Consider the following 26165-nt stretch of genomic DNA (forward strand, 5'->3'; position numbering starts at 1 on the left):
ATGTCTATGCAACGGCTCTCACTTCTGCTGCTGCTACAACTGACTTGCTACTTTAATTCTGGAAGTTGTGGAAAGGTACTGGTGTGGCCAATGGAATATAGTCATTGGATGAATATGAAGACAATTCTGGATGAACTTGTGACAAGGGGTCATGAGGTGACTGTTTTGACACCTTCAGTTACCACTTTCATTGATCCCAAAAAACCATCTTCTCTCAAATTGGAGACTTTCCCTCTATCTTTAACTAAAGAAGAAAATGAGAATTTTGTCAAACTTTGTATTGAGACATGGATGCATGCGGTGAGACTCCTTTTGGAACCATCTTTCAACAGTGCAAAGTTTATTTTGGGAATATTCTGATATGTTAATGAAGACATGTAAAGAAGTTGTTTCAAATAAGAAACTTATGACAAACCTGCATGAAGAAAGGTTCAATGTTATTTTTGCAGATGCTATTGGACCCTGTGGTGAGCTGCTGGCTGAGATACTTAAAATACCATTCATGTACAGTCTCTACTCCACACCTGGATCTTCAGTTGAAAAGAAGAGTGGAAGGCTTCCATTCCCACCATCCTATGTACCTGTTATGTATTCAGAATTAAGTGATCACATGACATTCATGGAGAGGGTCAAAAATATGATATATGTACTGTATTTTGACTTCTGGTTCCAGGCATACAATGAGAAGAACTGGAATCAGTTTTACAGTGAAGTACTAGGTAAGTCATGTGTTTAGTTGGTAGCATTAAGTCCTATCTTTATAGAGCCTTGGAGTGTGTTTATATAAATATAAATTCACTGAAATTTGTCTCAAATAAGTGAAACATTCAAATAAAAATATAAAATACCCATCAATCTTATAAATATCATGAAATGAAAACACTTAAATTATAGGGTGAGGTACAACCTTGTAGTCCTTTACTAGTACTGAATACCAGGAAGTCATTAACCACAATTTGAAGCACGTAGAACTTTTGCAAGTGACTATCTATCAACTTACAAATGTCTTTCTTTTTAACTTAAAAATGTAAGTCACTAAAAATCTCATAAAATGTCTTGGCAAATGAAGACATGTACACTGAGAATTAAACACATATTTGTAGCTCAAGTATCTAGGTAGCATTTAGAAATTGTTTCTACTTGTGAAGTTCAGTTTCCAAATAGTGTTATATTATATCATATTATCCTATCTAATGTTGTATATTTGTCAAAGAACAGTTACACTGAAACATATTTGGTCACATCATCCCAAGGTCCTTTATTTTTTTTTTTTAATTTTATTTTATTTTTAAACTTAACATAACTGTATTAGATTTGCCAAATATCAAAATGAATCCGCCACAGGTATACATGTGTTCCCCATCCGGAACCCTCCTCCCTCCTCCCTCCCCATTCCATCCCTCTGGGTCATCCCAGTGCACCAGCCCCAAGCATCCAGTATCGTGCATCGAACCTGGACTGGCAACTCGTTTCATACATGATATTTTACATGTTTCAATGCCATTCTCCCAAATCTTCCCACCCTCTCCCTCTCCCACAGAGTCCATAAGACTGTTCTATACATCAGTGTCTCTTTTGCTGTCTCGTACACAGGGTTATTGTTACCATCTTTCTAAATTCCATATATATGCGTTAGTATACTGTATTGGTGTTTTTCTTTCTGGCTTACTTCACTCTGTATAATAGGCTCCAGTTTCATCCACCTCATTAGAACTGCTTCAAATGTATTCTTTTTAATGGCTGAATAATACTCCATTGTGTATATGTACCACTGCTTTCTTATCCATTCATCTGCTGATGGACATCTAGGCTGCTTCCATGTCCTGGCTATTATAAACAGTGCTGCGATGAACATTGGGGTACTCGTGTCTCTTTCCCTTCTGGTTTCCTCAGTGTGTATGCCCAGCAGTGGGATTGCTGGATCATAAGGCATGTCTATTTCCAGTTTTTTAAGGAATCTCCACACTGTTCTCCATAGTGGCTGTACTAGTTTGCATTCCCACCAACAGTGTAAGAGGGTTCCCTTTTCTCCACACCCTCTCCAGCATTTATTACTTGTAGACTTTTGGATCGCAGCCATTCTGACTGGTGTGAAATGGTACCTCATAGTGGTTTTGATTTGCATTTCTCTGATAATGAGTGATGTTGAGCATCTTTTCATGTGTTTGTTAGCCATCTGTATGTCTTCTTTGGAGAAATGTCTATTTAGTTCTTTGGCCCATTTTTTGACTGGGTCATTTATTTTTCTGGAGTTGAGCTGTAGGAGTTGCTTGTATATTCTCGAGATTAGTTGCTTGTCAGTTGCTTCATTTGCTATTATCTTCTCCCATTCTGAAGGCTGTCTTTCACCTTGCTAATAGTTTCCTTTGATGTGCAGAAGCCTTTGAGGTTAATTAGGTCCCATTTGTTTATTTTTGCTTTTATTTCCAATATTCTGGGAGGTGGGTCATAGAGGATCCTGCTGTGATGTATGTCAGAGAGTGTTTTGCCTATGTTCTCCTCTAGGAGTTTTATAGTTTCCGGTCTTACGTTTAGATCTTTAATCCATTTTGAGTTTATTTTTGTGTATGGTGTTAGAAAGTGTTCTAGTTTCATTCTTTTACAAGTGGTTGACCAGAGTTCCCAGCACCACTTGTTAAAGAGATTGTCTTTAATCCATTGTATATTCTTGCCTCCTTTGTCGAAGATAAGGTGTCCATATGTGCGTGGATTTATCTCTGAGCTTTCTATTTTGTTCCATTGATCTATATTTCTGTCTTTGTGCCAGTACCATACTGTCGTGATAACTGTGGCTTTGTAGTAGAGCCTGAAGTCAGGTAGGTTGATTCCTCCAGTTCCATTCTTCTTTCTCAAGATCGCTTTGGCTATTCGAGGTTTTTTGTTTTTCCATACAAATTGTGAAATTATTTGTTCTAGCTCTGTGAAGAATGCTGTTGGTAGCTTGATAGGGATTGCATTGAATCTATAGATTGCTTTGGGTAGTATACTCATTTTCACTACATTGATTCTTCCAATCCATGAACATGGTATATTTCTCCATCTGTTAGTGTCCTCTTTGATTTCTTTCACCAGTGTTTTATAGTTTTCTATATATAGGTCTTTAGATTCTTTAGGTAGATATATTCCTAAATATTTTATTCTTTCCGTTGCAATGGTGAATGGAATTGTTTCCTTAATTTCTCTTTCTGTTTTCTCATTATTAGTGTATAGGAATGCAAGGGATTTCTGTGTGTTGATTTTATATCCTGCAACTTTACTATAGTCATTGATTAGTTCTAGTAATTTTCTGGTGGAGTCTTTAGGGTTTTCTATGTAGAGGATCATGTCATCTGCAAACAGTGAGAGTTTTACTTCTTCTTTTCCAATTTGGATTCCTTTTATTTCTTTTTCTGTTCTGATTGCTGTGGCCAAAACTTCCAAAACTATGTTGAATAGTAATGGTGAAAGTGGGCACCCTTGTCTTGTTCCTGACTTTAGAGGAAATGCTTTCAATTTTTCACCATTGAGGATAATGTTTGCTGTGGGTTTGTCATATATAGCTTTGATTATGTTGAGGTATGTTCCTTCTATTCCTGCTTTCTGGAGAGTTTTGATCATAAATGGATGTTGAATTTTGTCAAAGGCTTTCTCTGCATCTATTGAGATAATCATATGGTTTTTATTTTTCAATTTGTTAATGTGGTGTATTACGCTGATTGATTTGCGGATATTGAAGAATCCTTGCATCCCTGGGATAAAGCCCACTTGGTCATGGTGTATGATCTTTTTAATGTGTTGTTGGATTCTGATTGCTAGAATTTTGTTAAGGATTTTTGCATCTATGTTCATCAGTGATATTGGCCTGTAGTTTTCTTTTTTTGTGGGATCTTTGTCAGGTTTTGGTATTAGGGTGATGGTGGCCTCATAGAATGAGTTTGGAAGTTTACCTTCCTCTGCAATTTTCTGGAAGAGTTTGAGCAGGATAGGTGTTAGCTCTTCTCTAAATTTTTGGTAGAATTCAGCTGTGAAGCCGTCTGGACCTGGGCTTTTGTTTGCTGGAAGATATTTTATTACAATTTCAATTTCCGTGCTTGTGATGGGTCTGTTAAGATTTTCTATTTCTTCCTGATCGAGTTTTGGAAAGTTGTACTTTTCTAAGAATTTGTCCATTTCTTCCTCGTTGTCCATTTTATTGGCATATAACTGTTGATAGTAGTCTCTTATGATCCTTGTATTTCTGTGTTGTCTGTTGTGATCTCTCCATTTTCATTTCTAATTTTATTGATTTGATTTTTCTCCCTTTGTTTCTTGATGAGTCTGGCTAATGGTTTGTCAATTTTATTTATCCTCTCAAAGAACCAGCTTTTGGTTTGTTGATTTTTGCTATGGTCTCTTTTGTTTCTTTTGCATTTATTTCTGCTCTAATTTTTAAGATTTCTTTCCTTCTACTAACCCTGGGGTTCTTCATTTCTCCCTTTTCTAGTTGCTTTAGGTGTAGAGTTAGGTTATTTATTTGACTTTTTTCTTGTTTCTTGAGGTGTGCCTGTATTGCTATGAACTTTCCCCTTAGGACTGCTTTTACCGTGTCCCACAGGTTTTGGGTTGTTGTGTTTTCATTTTCATTCGTTTCTATGCAAATTTTGATTTCTTTTTTGATTTCTTCTGTGATTTGTTGGTTATTCAGCAGCGTGTTGTTCAGCCTCCATATGTTGGATTTTTTAATAGTTTTTCTCCTGTAATTGAGATCTAATCTTACTGCATTGTGGTCAGAAAAGATGCTTGGAATGATTTCTATTTTTTTGAATTTACCAAGGCTAGCTTTATGGCCCAGGATGTGATCTATCCTGGAGAAGGTTCCATGTGCGCTTGAGAAGAAGGTGAAATTCATTGTTTTGGGATGAAATGTCCTATAGATATCAATTAGGTCTAACTGGTCTATTGTATCATTTAAAGTTTGTGTTTCCTTGTTAATTTTCTGTTTAGTTGATCTATCCATAGGTGTGAGTGGGGTATTAAAGTCTCCCACTATTATTGTGTTATTGTTAATTTCTTCTTTCATACTTGTTAGCATTTGTCTTACATACTGCGGTGCTCCCGTGTTGGGTGCATATATATTTATAATTGTTATATCTTCTTCTTGGATTGATCCTTTGATCATTATGTAGTGACCATCTTTGTCTCTTTTCACAGTCTTTGTTTTAAAGTCTATTTTATCTGATATGAGTATTGCTACTCCTGCTTTCTTTTGGTCCCTATTCGCATGGAAAATCTTTTTCCAGCCCTTCACTTTCAGTCTGTATGTGTCCCCTGTTTTGAGGTGGGTCTCTTGTAGACAACATATGCAGGGGTCTTGTTTTTGTATCCATTCAGCCAGTCTTTGTCTTTTGGTTGGGGCATTCAACCCATTTACGTTTAAGGTAATTACTGATAAGTATGACCCCGTTGCCATTTACTTTATTGTTTTGGGTTCGAATTTATACACTATTTTTGTGTTTCCTGTCTAGAGAATATCCTTTAGTATTTGTTGGAGAGCTGGTTTGGTGGTGCAGAATTCTCTCAGCTTTTGCTTGTCTGAAAAGCTTTTGATTTCTCCTTCATACTTGAATGAGATCCTTGCTGGGTACAATAATCTGGGCTGTAGGTTATTTTCTTTCATCATTTTAAGTATGTCTTGCCATTCCCTCCTGGCTTGAAGAGTTTCTATTGAAAGATCAGCTGTTATCCTTATGGGAATTCCCTTGTGTGTTATTTGTTGTTTTTCCCTTGCTGCTTTTAATATTTGTTCTTTGTGTTTGATCTTTGTTAATTTGATTACTATGTGTCTTGGGGTGTTTCGCCTTGGGTTTATCCTGTTTGGGACTCTCTGGGTTTCTTGGACTTGGGTGATTATTTCCTTCCCCATTTTAGGGAAGTTTTCAACTATTATCTCCTCAAGTATTTTCTCATGGTCTTTCTTTTTGTCTTCTTCTTCTGGGACCCCTATGATTCGAATGTTGTAGCATTTAATATTGTCCTGGAGGTCTCTGAGATTGTCCTCATTTCTTTTAATTCGTTTTTCTTTTATCCTCTCTGATTCATTTATTTCTACCATTCTATCTTCTAATTCACTAATCCTGTCTTCTGCCTCTGTTATTCTACTATTTGTTGCCTCCAGAGTGTTTTTAATTTCACTTACTGCATTATTCATTATATATTGACTCTTTTTTATTTCTTCTAAGTCCTTGTTAAACCTTTCTTGCATCTTCTCAATCCTTGCCTCCAGGCTATTTATCTGTGATTCCATTTTAATTTCAAGATTTTGGATCAATTTCACTATCATTATTCGGAATTCTTTATCAGGTAGATTCCCTATCTCTTCCTCTTTTGTTTGGTTTGGTGGGCATTTATCCTGTTCCTTTATCTGCTGGCTATTCCTCTGTCTCTTCATCTTGTTTAAATTGCTGAGTTTGGGGTGTCCTTTCTGTATTCTGGCAGTTTGTGGAGTTCTCTTTATTGTGGCGTTTCCTCGCTGTGTGTGGGTTTGTACAGGTGGCTTGTCAAGGTTTCCTGGTTAGGGAAGCTTGTGTCGATGTTCTGGTGGATGGAGCTGTATTTCTTCTCTCTGGAGTGTAATGAAATGTCCAGTAATGAGTTATGAGATGTCTATGGTTTTGGGGTGACTTTGGGCAGCCTGTATCTTGAAGCTCAGGGCTGTGTTCCTTTGTTGCTGGAGAATTTGCTTGGTATGTCTTTCCCTGGAACTTGTTGGCCCTTGTGTGGTGCTTGGTTTCAGTGTCGGTATGGAGGCGTTTGATGAGCTCCTGTCAATTAATGTTCCTTGGAGTCAGGAGTTCCCTGGAGTCAGGGTTTGGACTTAAGCCTCCTACTTCCAGTTATTGGTCTTAATTTTACAGTAGTTTCAAAACTTCTCCTTCTATACAGCACCACTGATAAAACATCTACGTTAAAGATGAAAAGTTTCTCTACTGTGAGGGTCACTCAGAGAGGTTCACAGCGTTACATGGAGAAGAGAAGAGGGAGGAGGGAGTTAGAGGTGACCCAAATGAGATGAGGTGGAATCAATAGTGGAGAGAGTGGGCTAGCCAGTAGTCACTTCCTTATGTGCACTCCACAACTGGACCGCTCAGAGATGTTCACGGAGTTATACAGGGAAGAGAAGAAGGAGGCAGGAGACAGAGGTGGCCAGAAGGATAAAAGGGGGAAATGAAAAGGAGGGAGACAGATCCAGCCAGTAATCAGTTCCTTAAGTGTTCTCCACCGTCTGGAACACACAGAAATTCACAGAGTTGGGTAGAGTAGAGAGGGGTTAGGGAGGAGATACAGGTGACCTGGTGGAGAAAATGGAGAGTCCAAAGGGAGAGAGAGCAGTCAAGCCAGTAATCTCATACACTAGTGAAAAATGGGTCCTGAAGATTGGGTTCTTAAAGGTATAAAATTGGTAACAAATACATAAAAACAAAAATTAGAAATCTAGAGTAGAGTTTGAAATTTCAAAAATGCGATGTTAATGAAAAGAAGAAGGAAAAGAAAGAGAGAAAAAACGAACAAAGAAAAACAAACAAGGTCGTGAAAATTATAAAGAAACTACAGGTACAAAATTGATAACTAATACCAAAAAGCAAAAATTAAAAATCTAGAGTAGAGTTTGGAATTTCAAAAATACAACGTTTAAAAAAAAAAAAAAGAAGAAGAAGAAGAAAAATAAAGAGAGAAAACAAACAAACCAACAAAAACAATGTCGCAAAAATTATAAAGAAAATACAGGTACAAAATTGATATCAAATACCAAAAAGCATAAATTAAAAATCTTGAGTAGAGTTTGGAATTGCAGATATACGATGTTATATAAAAGAAGAAGAGAAAGAAACAGGAAAAAAAAAGTCACAGAAATTATGAAAAAAACTATAGGTACAAAATTGATAACATATATCAAAAGGCTAAAATTAAAAATCTAGAGTAGAGTTTGGAATTTCAAAAATACAATGTTAAAGAAAAGAAGAAAAAGAAAAAAGAAAAAAAAAAAAAAAAACCACGGTCAAAAAATTATAAAATATATATATGAAGTTTGCTGAAGAAGAAAAAAAAATAGGGTCTTTTTTTTTTTTTTTTTTGCAAAGTAATAGTTATAAAGTGAAAATTAAAGGACAATAGAGGACTTAAAAAATTTTTTTTTAATTAAAAAAAAAAAGAAAGAAAGATTGATCGTAAAAATAGTAAAAATATATCTAGGTCTTTCTCTGGTTTTGTTGTGAGTATTGTGGGTTCAGTTCATTTTTGGCAGTTCCTTAGTCCGACTTATATTTCTCAAGATCTATAGGCCCCTTCCTATGTAATCCGTACTAACCACAGGGTTTTAATCTATGGCCTGTAGCTTCCAAGGCGTTTCCCTCTGTTATAGCTTCTTCTGTTTGCTGGTCTCTTCAGTGTCTGGTTCCCGCCCTGACACAAAGGGGATGGTTGAGGACACTATTTTTTTTTTTTTTTTTTTTTTAATTTAGGCTCACTTGTTCAGCCGCGCTGTGGGGAGGGAGGGAGGGATGCTGCGAACAGGTAACACTGGCGTGCACTCGCAGTGCCTCAGCCACACTGGGTCTGCCCCCGCTCACGGCGCGTGTAGCCTCCCTGCCCACACTGCTCGGGCTCTAGGTTGTTCCGCCGGGAACAATCAGAGGCCGGCCCTGGGCTGAGCTCCCAGGTCCAAGCCGCTCAGGTTCAGGCACTAGGGTAGTCCTCAGAGGCGCAGACTCGGTTGGGCCTGCGTTTTGTGCTCTTCCCAGATCCGAGAAGCTCAGGTGATGTGTTTGGCGGGCGCCAATGCTGCGACTTATCGCCTCCCCGCCACTCGGTTATCTGGGTGTAAAACCGGCGCACCTTCTCAGGCAGATGTTGACCGTCCAGACCCCCAAGAAGTTTTAGTTAGCAAAGAAGCCTGCTTACAGTTTTATAGATAGTGTCTCTCTGGGGCTGCGATTGCCCCCTTCCCGCTTTGGCTGCCTGTCACCGGAGGGGGAAGGTCTGCAGCCGGCTATCTCTATTCAGTCCTTTGTTCCGTGCGCGGGCCTGGCGGTGTCTTAGGTTAGGGCTGGCTTTTCGCGTGGTAGATATCCCACAGTCTGGTTTGCTAGCCCAAATTATTTCGCTCAGATAGCGCTCAGGACATTCGGCCCGATTCTTACTCTAAGGGACACAGCCCACGCCGCACTTCCCTGCCCAGCCCCCGCTTGCTAATGCCGTGTGCAGGCGTCTGCGCTGCTTCTCCGCTGGGGGAGTTCCCGTAGGGCTCACAATCCGCGATTTTTAATTGTTTATTTTTTTTCCCCTCCCTTTTATGTTGCCCTCTGTGCTTCCAAAGCTCGGCACAGATTCGGCAGTGAGAGGGTTTCCTGGTGTTTGGAAACTTCTCTCTTTTTAAGACTCCCTTCCCGGGACGGAACTCCGTCCCTCCCTCTTTTGTCTCTTTTTTTGTCTTTTATATTTTTTCCTACCTCCTTTCGAAGAGTTGGGCTGCTTTTCTGGGTGCCTGATGTCCTCTGCCGGCATTCAGAAGTTGTTTTGTGGAATTTACTCGACGTTTAAATGCTCTTTTGATGAATTTGTGGGGGAGAAAGTGTTCTCCCCGTCCTACTCCTCCGCCATCTTGGCTCCTCCCCCCAAGGTCCTTTATAAAACTTACCAAATGTATATACATGGGCTTCCCTGGTGGCTCAGATGGTAAAGAATCCACCTGCGATGCAGGAGACCTGGGTTCCATCCCTGAGTTGGGAAGATCCCCTAAAGGAGGTCATGGCAACCCATTCCAGTAGTCTTGCCTGGAGAATCCCCATGGATAGAGGAGCCTGGACGGCTGCAGTCCATGGAGTCACAAAGAGTCAGACACGACTGAATGACCAAGCATAATATATATATACACACACAGCAATATTCTCATTTGATCCAACATTTGTTGTTGTTTTTGTTTTTATTTTCACTTTCAGGAAGGCCCACTACATTAGTTGAGACAATGGGGAAAGCTGAAATGTGGCTCATTCGAAACTATTGGGATTTTTCATTTCCTCGCCCACAGCTACCAAATTTTGAATTTGTTGGAGGGCTCCACTGCAAACCTGCCAAATCCCTGCCTAAGGTCACCTACTCCTTGTTGTTATTCTTTGTTAACTTTGCGTTTTCAATAGGAATCATCCTGCATTCTTTATTTAGAATGTTTGATTACAATGCGTCAGATGTGAGAAGCCGGATACAGTGAACTTCCAGTTAGAAACTGATATATTTCTATGTCAACACAAGTATCTGAAATTTATTAACATCACAGAATAAACAGAATATGCTAGAGACTTTGAGAATATGTTAAATTATGACTTCACTACTCACATAATGAAGTATCAGACATTTATAGTTATATTATTGTATAAAAATATAGTAAATATATAATGCATATTTTAATATTAGCATAATGTTAGTTACAATTATAGTAGCATAATTATCCTACTATAGGATAATTATATATATAACTTATTTGGGGAGAGCTAATATAGAGAAACGGTGTAGACAGTTTCTGCCACCTGACACTCCACCTAGAAAGACAGAATACAAGGAAGTCATAAAAAGTGTGTAAAAGTATTATAAAAGAAAAGACCACTGTGCTAAAGAAACATCCAGCATGAATCATAGGAAAATCTGAAAGATGTTCATGAATAAACAGAAGGGCTACGGCTGGGATAGAAGATAGAAAAGAAAAGCAGGTAGAGTGATAATGACAGTTCCCAAGAAGTACAAGTTCAGTCTAAACAAGAAGAGACTAAGTAAAGAGGCTGATAATGCTGGTGAGGTGAATTGGAAACAGATAATTATTAACATGAGAAACATCTAGCAGGAGCACCTGCAAGAACATTGAAAGGGATAAGAAAGAGATATGGTCACATATCCTTCAAAAAAAAAACAGGATGTAGTCATTGGGTTGGATTGTAAACGGTAGAGTGGGAAAGGAGAATATTCAGCAGGTTGTTCAAGATACAGGCAACATATTCAGAGATAGGACAACACTAAATCTTATAATAGTAACAACCTCATATTGTCATTGAGGGAAAAATTGCAAGTACGTGTGAAACATCCAAAATGTCAGTAGCATCTAATGATCCAGAAGAAATATGAACTATCTTCATTATTCTTATTTTGTTACTAGTGTTACATCACTAGCCCAATGTTTGCCAGGAATCTTACTGAAATTGAGATGATTTTCCTAATCAAGATTATATTACTCAGAAAGCTGCTAAAGTAGACACCCCACTGTTGCTGTCTAGTTGCAAAGTCGTGTCCAACTCTTTTACGATCCCGTGGACTGTAGCCCACCAGGCTCCTCTGTCCATGAGATTTCCAAAGCAAGAATACTGGAGTGGGTTGGCATTTCCTCCTCCAGGGGACCTTCCAGACCCAGGGATCAAACTTGCATCTCCTGCTTTGCAGGCAAATTCTTGTAACACTGAGCCACCAGGGAAGTCTTATGGAGTTTTTAAAAAATAAATTTAAAAAGTTTACTAAATTAAAAAATTGTTAATGCAAATAATTCAATAAATGTAATAAAGTTTACTAAAGCAAATTTAATTTAACATATTTAAGTTAAAATTTTTAATTTAAAAAAAAGAATATTTAAGGTTTGGCAATCAGGTGAGCAAGATGACTAAAATATTTTTGTAAGTTATAAAGCTCTAGCTAAAATGAACAACCTTCTTCAACAATATAAATGAATGTATGTATAAATCTATGTTTTCATAAAAATGCTTAATTACACTAAATCAGCTATAAAATAAGAAATATTAAAAGGTCACAATTTTCCTGAAGGTTAAAAAATAATGTAAGCTAGAATTACAATTTTCATGATATATGTCATAATTCATATTTCATTATAGAAGTAGATAAAGATTAGAATTAAAGCACAAATTTTAGCATCACGTCTTCAAGGTCCGTCTATGTATTGAAATTGGCAGGATTTCCTTCTTTCTCGTGGGTGAATAACATTCCATTCTGAGTGTGTGTGCGTGAAATCTTTTTTAAGATTTACCCATTGATGGGCACATAAGTTGTTTCTTAGCTATTGTGAATAATGCTACAATAAACATGGGAGCATATATATCTCTTTGCTATCCTGTTTTTATTTTTGTTTTTTGGCTGCATACCCAGAAATGGGATAACTGGGTCATACAGCAGATCTATTTTTAATTATTTTAGGAACTTTCATTTTGTGTTCTCTAAGAGCTAAACAGTTTACATCCCCACTGACAGTGGGACACTTTTCTCTACCTTCTCACAACACATCTCTTCTTAGTTTCAGACTTTCTAACAGGTATGAGGTAATATCTCATTGTGGTTTTGAAATACATTTCCCTGATGATTAGTGTTATTGAGCATCTTTTCATATATCTGGTGGTCATTTGGACATTTTGTTTGGAAAATGTCAATTTGATAATCTGTGCATTCTTTAATTGAATTTTGTAGTATAAGTTCTATATATATTATGGATATTACCCTCCTTGCTCAACATGTGGTTACAAAACCATTTTTGTTCCATTCTGCAGGTTGCATTTTCATCTTGTTTGTTTCTTTTGTTATGAAGAAACTTTTAAGTTTGACACAGTCCAATTTGTTTATTTTTTTCTTTTATTGTGATTGTGATATCATATCAAAAAATCATTTTCAAAATCAAACATAGGGAGATTCATGCCTATGTTTTCTTGTAGGTAGGAGTGTCATAGTATCTGGTCTTATGTTTAAATCTTTGATTCATTTTGAGTTATTTTTGTGAGTGGTGTAAGATAAGGACCTCATTTCATTTTTTTGCTTATGTTTATTCAGTTTCCTCAGAAAATAAAGAAGTGACTGTTATTTACCCATTAGATATTCTTGATTCCCATGTTGAATATTGGTTGACTATATTCTCAGGATTTTGATTCTAAATCTTCAATGCTGTTCCATTGGTCAATGTGTCTATTTTTTGCCAGTACAATATGATTTGAAATATTGCAGCTTTGTAATATAATTTAAAATTGGGAGGTGCCTTTGAAACTGCCTTTGGCTCTAGGTAGTGTGAACATTTTCGGAGAAGGCAATGGCAACCCACTCCAGTGTTTTTGCCTGGAGAATCCCATGGACGGCGGAGCCTGGTGGGCTGCCGTCTATGGGGTCGCACAGAGTCGGACACGACTGAAGCAACTTAGCAGCAGCAGCAGCAGCAATGTGAACATTTTAACAATACTAATTCTTCTGATCCATTAACACAGGACAACTTTCTATTTATCTGTGTTTTCTTGTATTTCTAAAAAAAATGCTTGTAATAACTGTATAGATTTTTCACATCATTCATTAAATTTATTCCTAGTTATTTTCTTCTTTTGATGCTGTTGTGATTGGGATAGCTTTTTTCAGAAGTTGCATTGTCAGTACATAAAAACAGAACTAATTTCTGTATGTTGATATTATCAGCATATAACCTTAATGCAGTTTTATTGAATTTATTAATTCAGGTTTTTAGCTGAATCTATGAGATTTTTTGCACACAAAAAAATGTCTTCTGCAAAGAAAATGAAAATTTTATTTCTTCCTTTCTTATTTAGAATGCCTTTCATTTCGTTGCCTTGCCTAGTTGCTCTAGCTAGGACTATGTTGAATCAATATGACATTTAGCATCCTTATCTTGTTCCTGATCTTTGAGAAAAAGCTTTCAAACTTTCACTCTTGAGTATAATGTTAGATCTGGGTTTGTCATACATCTCTTTTATTACATTGTAACTCTTTTATTACATTTTTACAATGTAACTTTATTACATTGAATTATGTTCTTTATTCCCTATGTTGAGGGGTTTTATCATAAGAGAATGTCGTATCTTATCAAATGTTTTTTGTACATCTATTGAGATAATAAACTTATTTTATATTTCATTCTATTCATGCTGCTGCTAAGTCACTTCAGTCGTGTCCAACTCTCTGCGACCCCATGGATGGCAGCCCACCAGGCTCTGCCATCCCTGGGATTCTCCAGGCAAGAACACTGGAGTGGGTTGCCATTTCCTTCTCCAATGCATGAAAATGAAAAGTAAAAGTGAAGTTGCTCAGTCATGTCCAACTCTTTGTGACCCCATGGACTGAAGCCTACCAGGCTCCTCTGTCCATGGGATTTTCCAGGCAAGAGTACTGAAGTGAGTTGACATTGCCTTCTCCATCTATTCATGCAGTGTATCACAATTATTATTTGGATACACTGAAGCATCCTTACATGTTAGAGATAATTCTCACTTGGTCTTGGTATATAATTCTTTTAATGTGTTCTCGGTCCCACCACTTCATGGGAAATAGATGGGGAAACAGTGGAAACAGTGTCAGACTTTATTTTTCTGGGCTCCAAAATCACTACAGATGGTGACTGCAGCCATGAAATTAAAAGACGCTTACTCCGTGGAAGGAAAGTTATGACCAACCTAGATAGCATATTCAAAAGCAGAGACATTACTTTGCCAACAAAGGTTCATTTAGTCAAGGCTATGGTTTTTCCTGTGGTCATGTATGGATGTGAGAGTTGGACTGTGAAGAAAGCTGAGCACCAAAGAATTGATGCTTTTGAACTGTGGTGCTGGAGAAGACTCTTGAGAGTCCCTTGGACTGCAAGGAGATCCAACCAGTCCATTCTGAAGGAGATCAGTTCTGGGATTTCTTTGGAAGGAATGATACTAAAGCTGAAACTCCAGTACTTTGGCCATCTCATGCTAAGAGTTGACTCATTGGAAAAGACTCTGATGCTGGGAGGGATTGGGGGCAGGAGGAGAAGGGGACGACAGAGGATGAGATGGCTGGATGGCATCACTGACTCGATGGACGTCAGTCTGAGTGAACTCCAGGAGTTGGCGATGGACAGGGAGGCCTGGCCTGCTGTGATTCATGGGGTCGCAGAGAGTCGGACATGACTGAGCGACTGATCTGATCTGAATTTAATTGCTGATACTTTGTTGATAATTTTTGCACCTATACTATAATCTGGACATTGGCCTGTAGTTTTTACTTTTGTACTGTTCTTATCTATTTGGTATAAGGGTAATGCTGGCCTTGTATACTCTTTTTTAATTTTTAAGATTTTCTGAAGAACTAGGTTAATTATCCTATACTGATTTATAGAATTCCTCAGTGAAGCCATCTGGTCCTGGTGTTTTATGTGTTGGTTAGTTGTTAGTTCATTCACTCAGTCATGTCTGACTCTTTGTGACCCCATGGACTGCAGCACACCAGGCTTCCCTGTCCATCACCAGTTCCTGGAGCTTGCTCAAACTCATGTCCATTGAGTCAGTGATGCCATCCAACCATCTTATGTGTTGGTAGGTTTGTGATTACTGACTTGACTTCTTTACTCATTACGGCTATTCAGATTTTCTATTTCTTCCTTACTCAGTTCTGGTAGATTGTGTTTTTAAAAAGTTATCCATTCTTCTTAGGTATATAGTTTATTAGCATATAATTATTCATAGTAGTCCCTTTGGATCCTATACACTTTTGCAGTATCAACTTTAATGTATCCTGTTTCATTTATAATTGTATTTATTTGAGTCCTCTTTTTCTTGGTAAGTCTAGCTAAGGTTTTTAATTTTGTTTACTTCTTTGAAAAGACAGAGAAAGACAAATATTGTGTGATATCACTTATATGTGGAATCCAAAAATGCTGACTCATAATAATAGAGAGTAATATGGTGGTTTCCAGGGGCTGCTGCTGCTGCTAAGTCACTTCAGTCGTGTCCGACTCTGTGTGATCCCGTAGCCAGCAGTCCACCAGGCTCCCCCGTCCCTGGTTGCCATTTCCTTCTCCTTCCAGGGCCTGATAGGTGGGAAATAGGAGAGATGTTGTTTAAGGATACAAACTTGTAAGTTTTCTTAGTAAATAAGCCTTAGAGATATAAGGTACAAAATAGTGAATATAGACTACAGTATTTTATTATAATCATCATACTTGCTAAGAGGCCAGATGTTAATTTATCCAGCCACAAAAAAAAAAAAATTATAATGATGAAAATTTGAACCATCATTAAAATGGCAATCGTATTACAATAATAGATGAATCAATCATCATGTTTTACATCTCAGCTTACATAATGTAATATGTCAAATACATTTTCAACATTTTCTAAAAACATATGACTTTGAAATTAAGAATATCTCTGGATACAGAGTTTTAGTAAATCTTACTCCCTTTTAAATAATTTTTCATACTTTTGCATATTTTCTTGCCATGAACTTACATATTTTTTTTAAGATATCAGAGAATGAGATGAACCAGTCATTTTCGGTAATTAATTTGTAGAGATAAGATGTATTACAATAACACTAATTGGATGCATTTTTCACAAAATAGATGAAAAATTTTGGGTAGCAAGCCAATGAAACAAAACATTGAAAATGAGTAACTTTAAACGCTAATACAGCTCACTGGAAATACAATCATTACCTGGATATACTATGAGAATCTTAAGAGAGTTCAGTGTCTTAATATTAAGACTGATATCACCAGGGTGAAATTATACTTTTGAAAAAGCTCATCAAATACAGTCTTCAAGGTTAAGTTTAAAAAATTCCTTCTTTTCTTTTTTAGATTATAAAATAGTTTTGCAAAGAAGTTTTACAAAATAATTAGTATCATTAAGTATACATTTTATGATGGAAGTATTGGGTCATTATTTTCCAGATAGAAAAGAATAATGAATCTAAAATAGAAGAAAGAACTAAGAAAATATGAGTATGTGATTTTGATCAAATATCTAGAAAAAAAATTGCTCCTCTACATTTTAAAACTAGAGAACATTGATCACAGTAGACTTACTCTAGTATAGAAAGTAAGTTTTTAATTAAAAGGGTCAAGGATCACAAGACAAAATAATTCAGAAACAATTCCAGGCAAGTTCAGATTCAACAGGAACTTTATTTAGTTTGAAATGAACTACTCAAAAGGTGACCTGATCTCTGCTGCAGAAAGCCCTGGGGCACCCTTCCCACTGTGGGGTAGGTGCACCCTGGGGGGACTAATGTAGGTGATACTGAGGGTCCTTCAACACAGTTGGACATAGCACATCCTACCATGACATCAATTATACAATATAGTTTAGACAAAGGGTGCCATATGTAAACAAACCCAGAAATATAGTGGCTCAAATAAATAACTACGCAAGTACATCTCTGGGTTATAAATAGGACTTACAGAACTGTTTCACAGAATTTCCAAAATACAATGTCAGACTCCTCCATGTCTCTAATTAGAAATTTAGATAAAGAGTTTGGGAAATTATGACAAAGTTGAAGGTAAGGGATAAGGATTACAGAGCTGAGTAAATGATAAACATAAAGTAATTCAAATAATAAATTTTTCATGTACTAATAGGGAAATGAAGTACTAATGATGAACCTAAAATAATTCTCAAAAACTCTGCCTGGAATAAATAAATATTTAGTAGACCTAGAATAATAAGGAACTATAGGTGAATTAAATCCTGCAGTGTAGCTTCTAAAAATCTGTTAGTAATTAACAACATAACTGATGCAGAGGCTGAGTATAGTACTGTTTAACAGCACCTCCTTGTCACTACTATGTACTGGCTGTATCTCATTTCCTGCTTATATGCAAACACCTTTGCACAATTATACGTAATAAAAGAAATGACCTCATATGACCCATTTCCCTCCAAAGGGATGAAGTCTGTTTAAAAAAAAAAAAAAGTCATTACTGAAAATCATATACAGTTTACTCAAAATATTTTTTAGTGTTAAATACTTATTAGCACATGTGACCAAAGTCCAAGATGCGAAGTTAGCATATTCAAGAACATAGTGGGGTGCAGGGAAAGGGAATCAGTCTATAAACTAGCTATATAGCATGCAGTAAGAATAATGTACACTTTCTAGTATAAAACTTGTCTATCTATACAGCTTAGCAATTCCTCTGGGTGAGATATTTGCACAACAAGTAAGTAAAAGCTGTATTCGCAGGACCCAAGAAGTTGGGCAACCCAAGTGTCCATCAAGAGACAAAACAATAAACAAAATGTCATATGCACAATGATGAAATATTGCTTATCTTTAGAAGGAAATTCTGACATGTCACAACACGAATGAACCTTATGCTGAGTGAAATAAACCAATCAGAAAAAGACAAATACTGTAGGATTTAATGTATAAGAAGTATCCAGACTTCTTACATTTGTAGAAACACAGGGTAGTATGAAACTTGCCAGAGGCTAGAGAAAGAGGAAACTGAGTTTCTTAATGAGCATAGACTTCCAGTTTTTCTCCAGAAAAAGTTCTGGAGACTGGTTGCATGGTGTGAATATACTTTACACTACAATACTATACATTTAGGAATGATTAAGAAAGTAAATTTTCTGTTATGTGTATCCTTCCACAATATTTTTTAAGAAGCCACTACCCTAGTTTCTTCAGACTATATCCTATTTTCTCCCTTTAGTTGCTTGCATCAATCACTTCAATAATGTCTGCTATGCTGCTGCTCTTTTGTGATGGAACAAATTCTTTTTTTCACAGGAAATGGAAGAGTTTGTGCAGAGCTCTGGAGAAAATGGCATTGTGGTGTTTTCACTGGGGTCAAAGGTCAGTAACATGTCAAAAGAAAGAGCCAATGTGATTGCATCAGCTCTTGCCCAGATTCCACAAAAGGTACACACAGTAACTTAATAGTGGACAACTATTTAATGAGTCTGTTAAACTTTATAAAAGGTCTGATTTTTCTGCCAGAAAGGTAACTAATATGATAGCTCCAAATTATCTCATATATATATATATATATATATGAATATATATGGCAGGTACTATAGCCATGCAGGGACTGTCTTTGATAGATAATAATTTTAAATTATTACCTTTACCTTAACAGGTTCTATGGAGATATGATGGCAAGAAACCAGACACCCTAGGACCCAATACTCAGCTGTATAAGTGGATCCCCCAAAACGACCTTCTTGGTAAGACTTGGCAGAAAAAAAAATATTGAAAACATGAATAACAGCTGAGCAGAGGGATAGTACTTCAAAGGGAAACAAATATATAGAGAATTATTGAAACACTCAAAAAGAAAACTACTGCTTCATTTCTATTTCTTATGTTAGGGGGGAAATGGGGACAGTTGGCAGGGCTTCCCAATCTGCTCAGTGGTAAAGAATCTGCCTGCCAGTGCAAGAGATACAGGAGAAGTGGGTTCTATCCATGGGTCCCCAAGATCCTCTGGAGAAGGAAATGGCCACCCACTTCAATATTTCTGTCTGAAAAATCCCCTGAACAAAGGAGCCTGGAGTGCTTCTGTTCATGGGGTCACAAAGAGTCGGAGAAGACTGAGCGACTGAGCATACACACCCATAACAATTGGCATTTAACTATACACAGTCATATCCCTTATGACCAGAACCTTTATTTTAGCTGTAATTATTTCTCACCATGAACTTTTCAATAACTTGTTGGATTGTTGTTCTGTCTCTGAATTCTATCATTACATCTATCTTTATAGATATCTTTATACCCCTTCTGTAGGGGTATGCTAAATGCTACTGAAAATAAGAACTCTCCTTTTATTACCAGTGACTCTTCACTTTCTGTAAGAAAAAAAAATTCATAATCATTTTTATGAGGTGATAAAACACTCCAAGAAAAAAGGTTACTTTTCCTTCCTCTGGTTCCAGTGCCTCTACCATTACCCTTCTCTTCCCCTGACACCATTCCTAATCAGACTAAATGACTCCACTATATCTTTAAGAGAATAATTTCTGACATGCCCTCCTCTTTTTTTGCACATATGGTTTCTTTTACGCAGAATGCTCTTTCAAATTGTTCACCTGCCAATCCTGGATTCATTTGTGAAGTCCAAGTGACTCAGCACTACTTCTCTGAGTTCTCAAAGCAATTTAAAAGGACTTTCATATGTGTAATAACCTGTTGTTGAAGACACTGTTTCCTTCATTTACCTTATAATGCACTTTTCTCAGTTTATTTCTAAGACTTAAAATTAATAATTTTATTGAAATTCACTCAATGTTAGGTCATCCAAAAACCAAAGCGTTTGTAACTCATGGTGGAAGCAACGGCATTTATGAGGCCATCTACCATGGGATCCCTATGGTGGGCCTTCCTTTGTTTGCTGATCAACCTCATAACATTGTTCACATGAAGGCCAAGGGAGCTGCTGTCAGATTGGACTTGGAAACAATGTCAGCAGGAGATTTGCTCAATGCATTGAAGGAAGTCATTAATAATCCTTCGTGAGTATATTTTTTTTTTACTAGATACTCTTTCTGGAGAAGTTCTCATATGAAGACTCATTAGCCTTCACATAAGTAAGATTCACACAATTCAGCCATCAATAACCTATTGTGCTGCTGCTGCTGCTGCTGCTGCTAAGTTACTTCAGTCATGTCCGACTCTGTGTGACCCCATAGACAGCAGCTCACCAGGCCCCGCCGTCCCTGGGATTCTCCAGGCAAGAACACTGGAGTGGGTTGCCATTTCCTCCTCCAATGCAGGAAAGTGAAAAGTGAAAGTGAAGTCGTTCAGTTGTGTCCGACTCTTAGCGACCCCATGGACTGCAGCCTACCAGGCTCCTCTGTCCATGAGTGTCACATTAATATTTTTTCATGGTTTTACGGGAAAGGTTTGTCAGTGGTTTAGAGGCAGTGGAGAAATTTTGAAAGATCTAATCATTAGAATGAGAAGAATCACTGAAATGGTAATAGAAGAATTAAGAAGTTTGAGAATGAAGTTAAAGTAGGGAAACATAGATGTCCACTTTACTTTCTTTCAGCAAGTGAATTCCAAAAATGTTTTAACCTCTTCTAACAATTTATTTTCAGTAAACAACCTTGATATAATCAATCTGAAATTCCCATTACATTCAATATCTTCCAAGTTTTCTATGCTAATATTCAGACCCAATCACTGATAAATGGTAAATAGCTAGTACTTTCTAATTAGCCAGTTTCAACTATGAAGATATTATTTATAAATGTAGATGTATTCTTAGGCTTTTTGATTGTTACCATGTTTGTCTTGTTTGGAAGAATTATAAAATTTAAGCATAATCGACTTGGAAGTGATATGTTGGGATAGTTCTCTTTTAAAAATTTACACAATTTTTAAATATTACTTTCCATTTAAAACTAGTAGAAAATATTGGTTCTATTTCTAGTGTTGTACAATGCATCCTTGAGCTTATATACTTCTCAGTAGTTTTTGCCTCCTACTCCCCCACCCATATATTTCTACCCCCCCAAATATGGTAACCAACAAATTGTCCTCTATGTCTGCAAGTCTGTAATAATATTTTGATTCCATCACTGATAAATAGTAAACAACTAGAACATACTAATTTATTCAATTACAGCTATGTAGATACTATTTACAAAGGTAGGTACAATCTGAGTTCCTTTCATTGTCCTTGTCTTTGTCTTATTTGAATAGGTATTTTGAGATATTACTATTTAAAAGCCAAATTTATGAAACCAAAAATATTTGATGTATACCTGTGGCAGATTCCTTTTGATATTTGGCAAAACTAATACAATTTTGTAAAGTTTAAAAATAAAATAAAATTAAAAAATAAAAAAGAATATACATGAATTTCAGTAACAATTAAATTAATATCACAAATATGATGTATATATTTCCCCTTTTCTTCATAATGTCTTTATAAAGAAAACATTTTGAGAATTTGTCAGTAATAGTAGCACAGTGTATATCTATGTTTTATAAGCAGTGTTATGTAAATTTAATCTTAGCACAGCTATTGTCCTAAATTAACAGCAAAAATACTACATTCAGTTCAGTTCAGTTCAGTCACTCAGTCGTGTCTGACTCTTTGCAACCCCATGAACTGCAGCATGCCAGGCCTTCCTGTCCTTCACAAACTCCCGGAGTTTACCCAAACTCCTGTCCACTGAGTTGGTGATGCCGTCCAACCATCTCATCCTCTGTCGTCCCCTTCTCCTCCTGCCCTCAATCTTTCCCAGCATCAGGGTCTTCTCAAATGTGTCAGCTTTTTGCATCAGATGGCCAAAGTATTGGAGTTTCAGCTTCAACATCAGTCCTTCCAATGAACATAGGACTAATCTCCTTTCAGATGGACTGGTTGGATCGTCTTGCAGTCCAAGGGACTCTCAAGAGTCTTCTCTGACACCATAGTTCAAAACTATCAATTCTTTGGCACTCAGCCTTCTTTATGGTCCAGCTCTCACATCCATACATGGCTATTGGAAAAACCATAGCTTTGACTAGACAGACCTTTGTTGACAAAGTAATGTCTCTGCTTTTTAATATGCTGTCTAGGTTGGTAATAACTTTCCTTCCAAGGAGTAAGTGTCTTTTAATTTAATGGCTGCAATCACCATCTGCAGTGATTTTGAAGCCCCCAAAAATAAAGTCAGCCACTGTTTCCACTGTTTAAATAAACAGCAGAAATATTACATTATTTTTCTCTATTTTTTAAAGAAATAAACCTTTCATTTGCTGATTTTATATAAATGTACATCTCTCTAGTATCTTTATTGATTTTTACTTAATAATGCAAAACTGGTGTCAAAAAATGAAGATGGTTTATTACCTGCTATATACTGAATATTCATGATCTGCTACTTATTGTGTTTAGTAACATACTGTTGTTACCATTGCTGTGGCAGTTGTTCAGTCACTAAGCTGTAGCCAACTCTTTGTGACCCGATGGACTGCAGCATGCCAGGGTTCCCTGTCCTTCACTAGCTCCTGGAGTTTGGTCAAACTCATGTCCATTGAGTTGGTGGTGCTATCTAACCATGCCATCCTCTGCTGCCCGCTCCTCCTTTTGCCGTCAATCTTCCCCAGCATCAAGGTCTTTTCTAATGAGTCGGCTCTTTGCATCATGTGGCCAAAGTATCAGAGCTTCAGCATCAGTCCTTCCAATGAATATTCATGGTTGATTTCCTGTAGGATTGACTGGTTTGATATCCTTGCAAGTTTGATCTCCTTGCAAGTTTGGTCTCCTCAAGTGATTCTCAAGAGTCTTCTCCAGCACCACAATTCAAAAGTATCAATTCTTCAGTGCTCTGCTTTCTTCATTGTCCAACTCTCACATCTGTACTTGAAAAAATGTACTTTGGCTATATGGGTCTTTGTCAGCAAAGTGATGTCTCTGCTTTTTAATACGCTGTCTAGGTTTGCTATAGCTTTCCTTCCAAAGAACAACTATCTTTTAATTTCATGGCTGCAGTCACCATCCCCAGTGATTTTGGAGCCTAAGAAAATAAAATCTGTCTCTGTTTCATCTTTTCCTCCTTCTATTTACCATGAAGTGATGGGACAGGATTCCACGATCTTAGTTTTTTGAATGCTGATTTTTAAGCTCTAGGTGACTATACCATTGTGGTTATCCAGGTCATTAACACCTTTTTTGTATGGTTCTTTTGTGTATTCTTGCTTCTGTTAGGTCTTTACCATTTCTATCCTTTATTTTGCCCATCCTTGCATGAAATGTTCCCTTGATATTGCCAATTTTCTTAAAGAGATTTCTAGTCTTTCCCATTCTATTGTTTTCCTCTAATTCTTTTCTTTGTTCACTTAAATGGCCTGGCACTTTGCATTCTTTGGAACTCTGCACTCAGTTGGGTAATCTTTCCCTTTCTTCCTTGCCTTTTGCTTTTCTTCTTTTCTCAGCTATTTATATAGACTTCTCAGACAACCACCTTGCCTTCTAGTATTTCTTCTTTTTTTTTTTTTTTTTTCGGTTGAGCATATAGAACTTCTCCATTTTGGGTGCAAAGAATATAATCAATATGGTTTTTACTCTGACCATTTGTTTCCAGATTACTGCAGTCCTCTCAAAAACCCAGTGCGCCTCCTCTATTTTGACAGAAAAGGGAGGGAAGTTGCCTCCATTGCTATTGCTTACAGTGTCATCTTGTAACACTTTGTGATTTAGAGTTCTTGAGTTATATCTCTTTATTCTCCCTTCTTTCTTGTCTATTAGTCTATCATCATTTCAACAGTAGAAATGAATGTAATTGCAATGCCTGGAAGTAAAATGTTGAACCTTCTCCAGAGTCTTTTAGAACAAGAATCACAACAATGCTAGCAAATATTTACTGCAACTATACAACATGCTAGGAATGCCTCTAAGAATCAATACAATATTCTCAAAATATCTCAAAAAAATTATCTCAAAATAATCAGATAAGGTACTATTCCTATCCATTCCATAGAAAAATTAAAAACTGAGGAATAGATTATATCATGAATGGCCCCTCCAATATAAAAATAAAAATGTTTTAAAATTTTAATAAACTTAAAGCAAATAAAACTGTGGGCCAAAAAGAATAAAAAAGCAGCCAACAAGATAAATGTCAGAATCAGGAGTCAAGCACAGACAATCCACTTCAACACTTTGGAACACTGTTTCACTAAGGTAAGATCAGCCCTGCCTGGACATGTCTTGGAACCTCATCATAGACTTTCCTGCTATCTCTGGATTATGACCGCACTTTAACACATTTCTATCAGGTCTTTACTAGATACTTGAAACTTTGAACAACAAACCATGATTGTTGTTGTTGTTTTCTTTCCTTTTGGGATTTAATTCATTCCATTCTTTAGACTGCACAAACCCCTCCCATTTTCTTTCTTTCCTTTGTAGCTTGAAATGCTATACATTTAAGAAGTCCTAGCTCTTAAACTAAGATCTCAAGAATCACCTCACAGGAAAATTATCTATTTTTCTTTAAGTCTGTGATGCATTCTTTGTTTCCATCTGCAAGAAAATTTCACAAATTTTCAATTATAGCTCATTCTATATATCGATGTCTGTTTGATTTTCCTTCAGCTACAAAGAGAATGTGATGAGGTTATCAGCCATTCATCATGATCGGCCTGTAAAGCCCCTAGACCTAGCAGTCTTCTGGATTGAGTTCATCATGCGCCACAAAGGAGCCAAGCACCTGCGACCAGCTGTCCACAACCTCACCTGGCTCCAGTACCACTCTCTGGACGTGATTGGGTTTCTGCTGGCCTGTGTGGCAACTGGTGCATTTGTCATCACAAAGTGTTGCCTGTTTTATTACCGGAAGTTTGCTGGCAAAGGAAAGAAGGGGAAAAAAGACTAGCTGTTTCTGAGACCTCAAGCAGGTTTGTCCCATAGATAGCACTCCTCCAATTTATTCCAGTTGCAAAAATTATGATGTTTCCCATCCTCTTGTGACAAAATATAAACTTCATTTTCAAGGGATTTTCTACTTGAGTTAGAAATACGGCTTGCCAAGGAAAAACACTGGCAAAAAATTGAATGAAAATAAAACTGTAAGCTTATATATTGAAATTTATTACTTTAATTCTAAGTAAGTAAGTAAGTGTTAGTCGCTCAGTCATGCCCGACTCTTGGCAACCCCATGGACTGCAGCCCACCAGGCTCCTGTGTCCATGAGATTTTCCTTACTTTAGTCAATGCATCTGCCAAAGCATTTCCTTCATGTAAAGGGCCAGGCAAGCCGGAATGGGCTCTAATATGTCCCACGAAATATTTGTTATCTCTGTGTTTAATCTCTTTCTTACTGGGAGCCTGGTTCGGGCACCACTTACCGGGGTCCAGCCCCGGTTGGATCCAGGGATTCCCTCAGGAGGACAGTGTTGGCAACTGAGAGAAATAGAGAAAGAGATAAGGAAAGAATTTTGCAGTTAAGAAAATAGAGGAGAGAAAAGAGGCTGATATTCCTTGGTTTATGCAGAAAGCCAATAAAGCCCCAGCACGGGACTTGCTCTGTTCACATAGGCTGCAGGCGCCCTCTCAAATAGCTGAAGGTGCCCTACCTTAGGCACCTTCTCGAGTGGGTCTTAGAAGCCCAGGCAGGAAAGTGAATGCAGAGGGCCCTTGTGCTCCAGGGAATCAGCCTGAAAAGAAAAAGGAAATAGAAAGAACAACATGGGGAGACCAAGCTTGATGAGCATGGCCCACACTTTATTTTCCAAAGTAGTTTTTATACCTTAAGTTGTGCATAGAGGATAATGGGGGGTGGGGGGTAGAGTCATGCAAGGTCAGCAGCCCTTGATCCTTATTGAAGCCAGGCTTTCTTTCTGCAAACTTATCATATGCAAAAGCTTTAGGTGATTTACATCATCTTCTGGCCAGGAGGCTTGTTAACATTTTATGACCC

At 37.2% G+C, this 26165-nt stretch overlaps 1 pseudogene; it reads left to right on the forward strand.

Moving 5' to 3' along the window:
- Positions 1-25518, forward strand: LOC102408338 (annotated as a pseudogene).
- Positions 25519-26165: the final 647 nt, after the last annotated feature.

This window comes from Bubalus bubalis, chromosome 7 (genome assembly GCF_019923935.1).
Source record: "Bubalus bubalis isolate 160015118507 breed Murrah chromosome 7, NDDB_SH_1, whole genome shotgun sequence".
Taxonomy (NCBI): domain Eukaryota; kingdom Metazoa; phylum Chordata; class Mammalia; order Artiodactyla; family Bovidae; genus Bubalus; species Bubalus bubalis.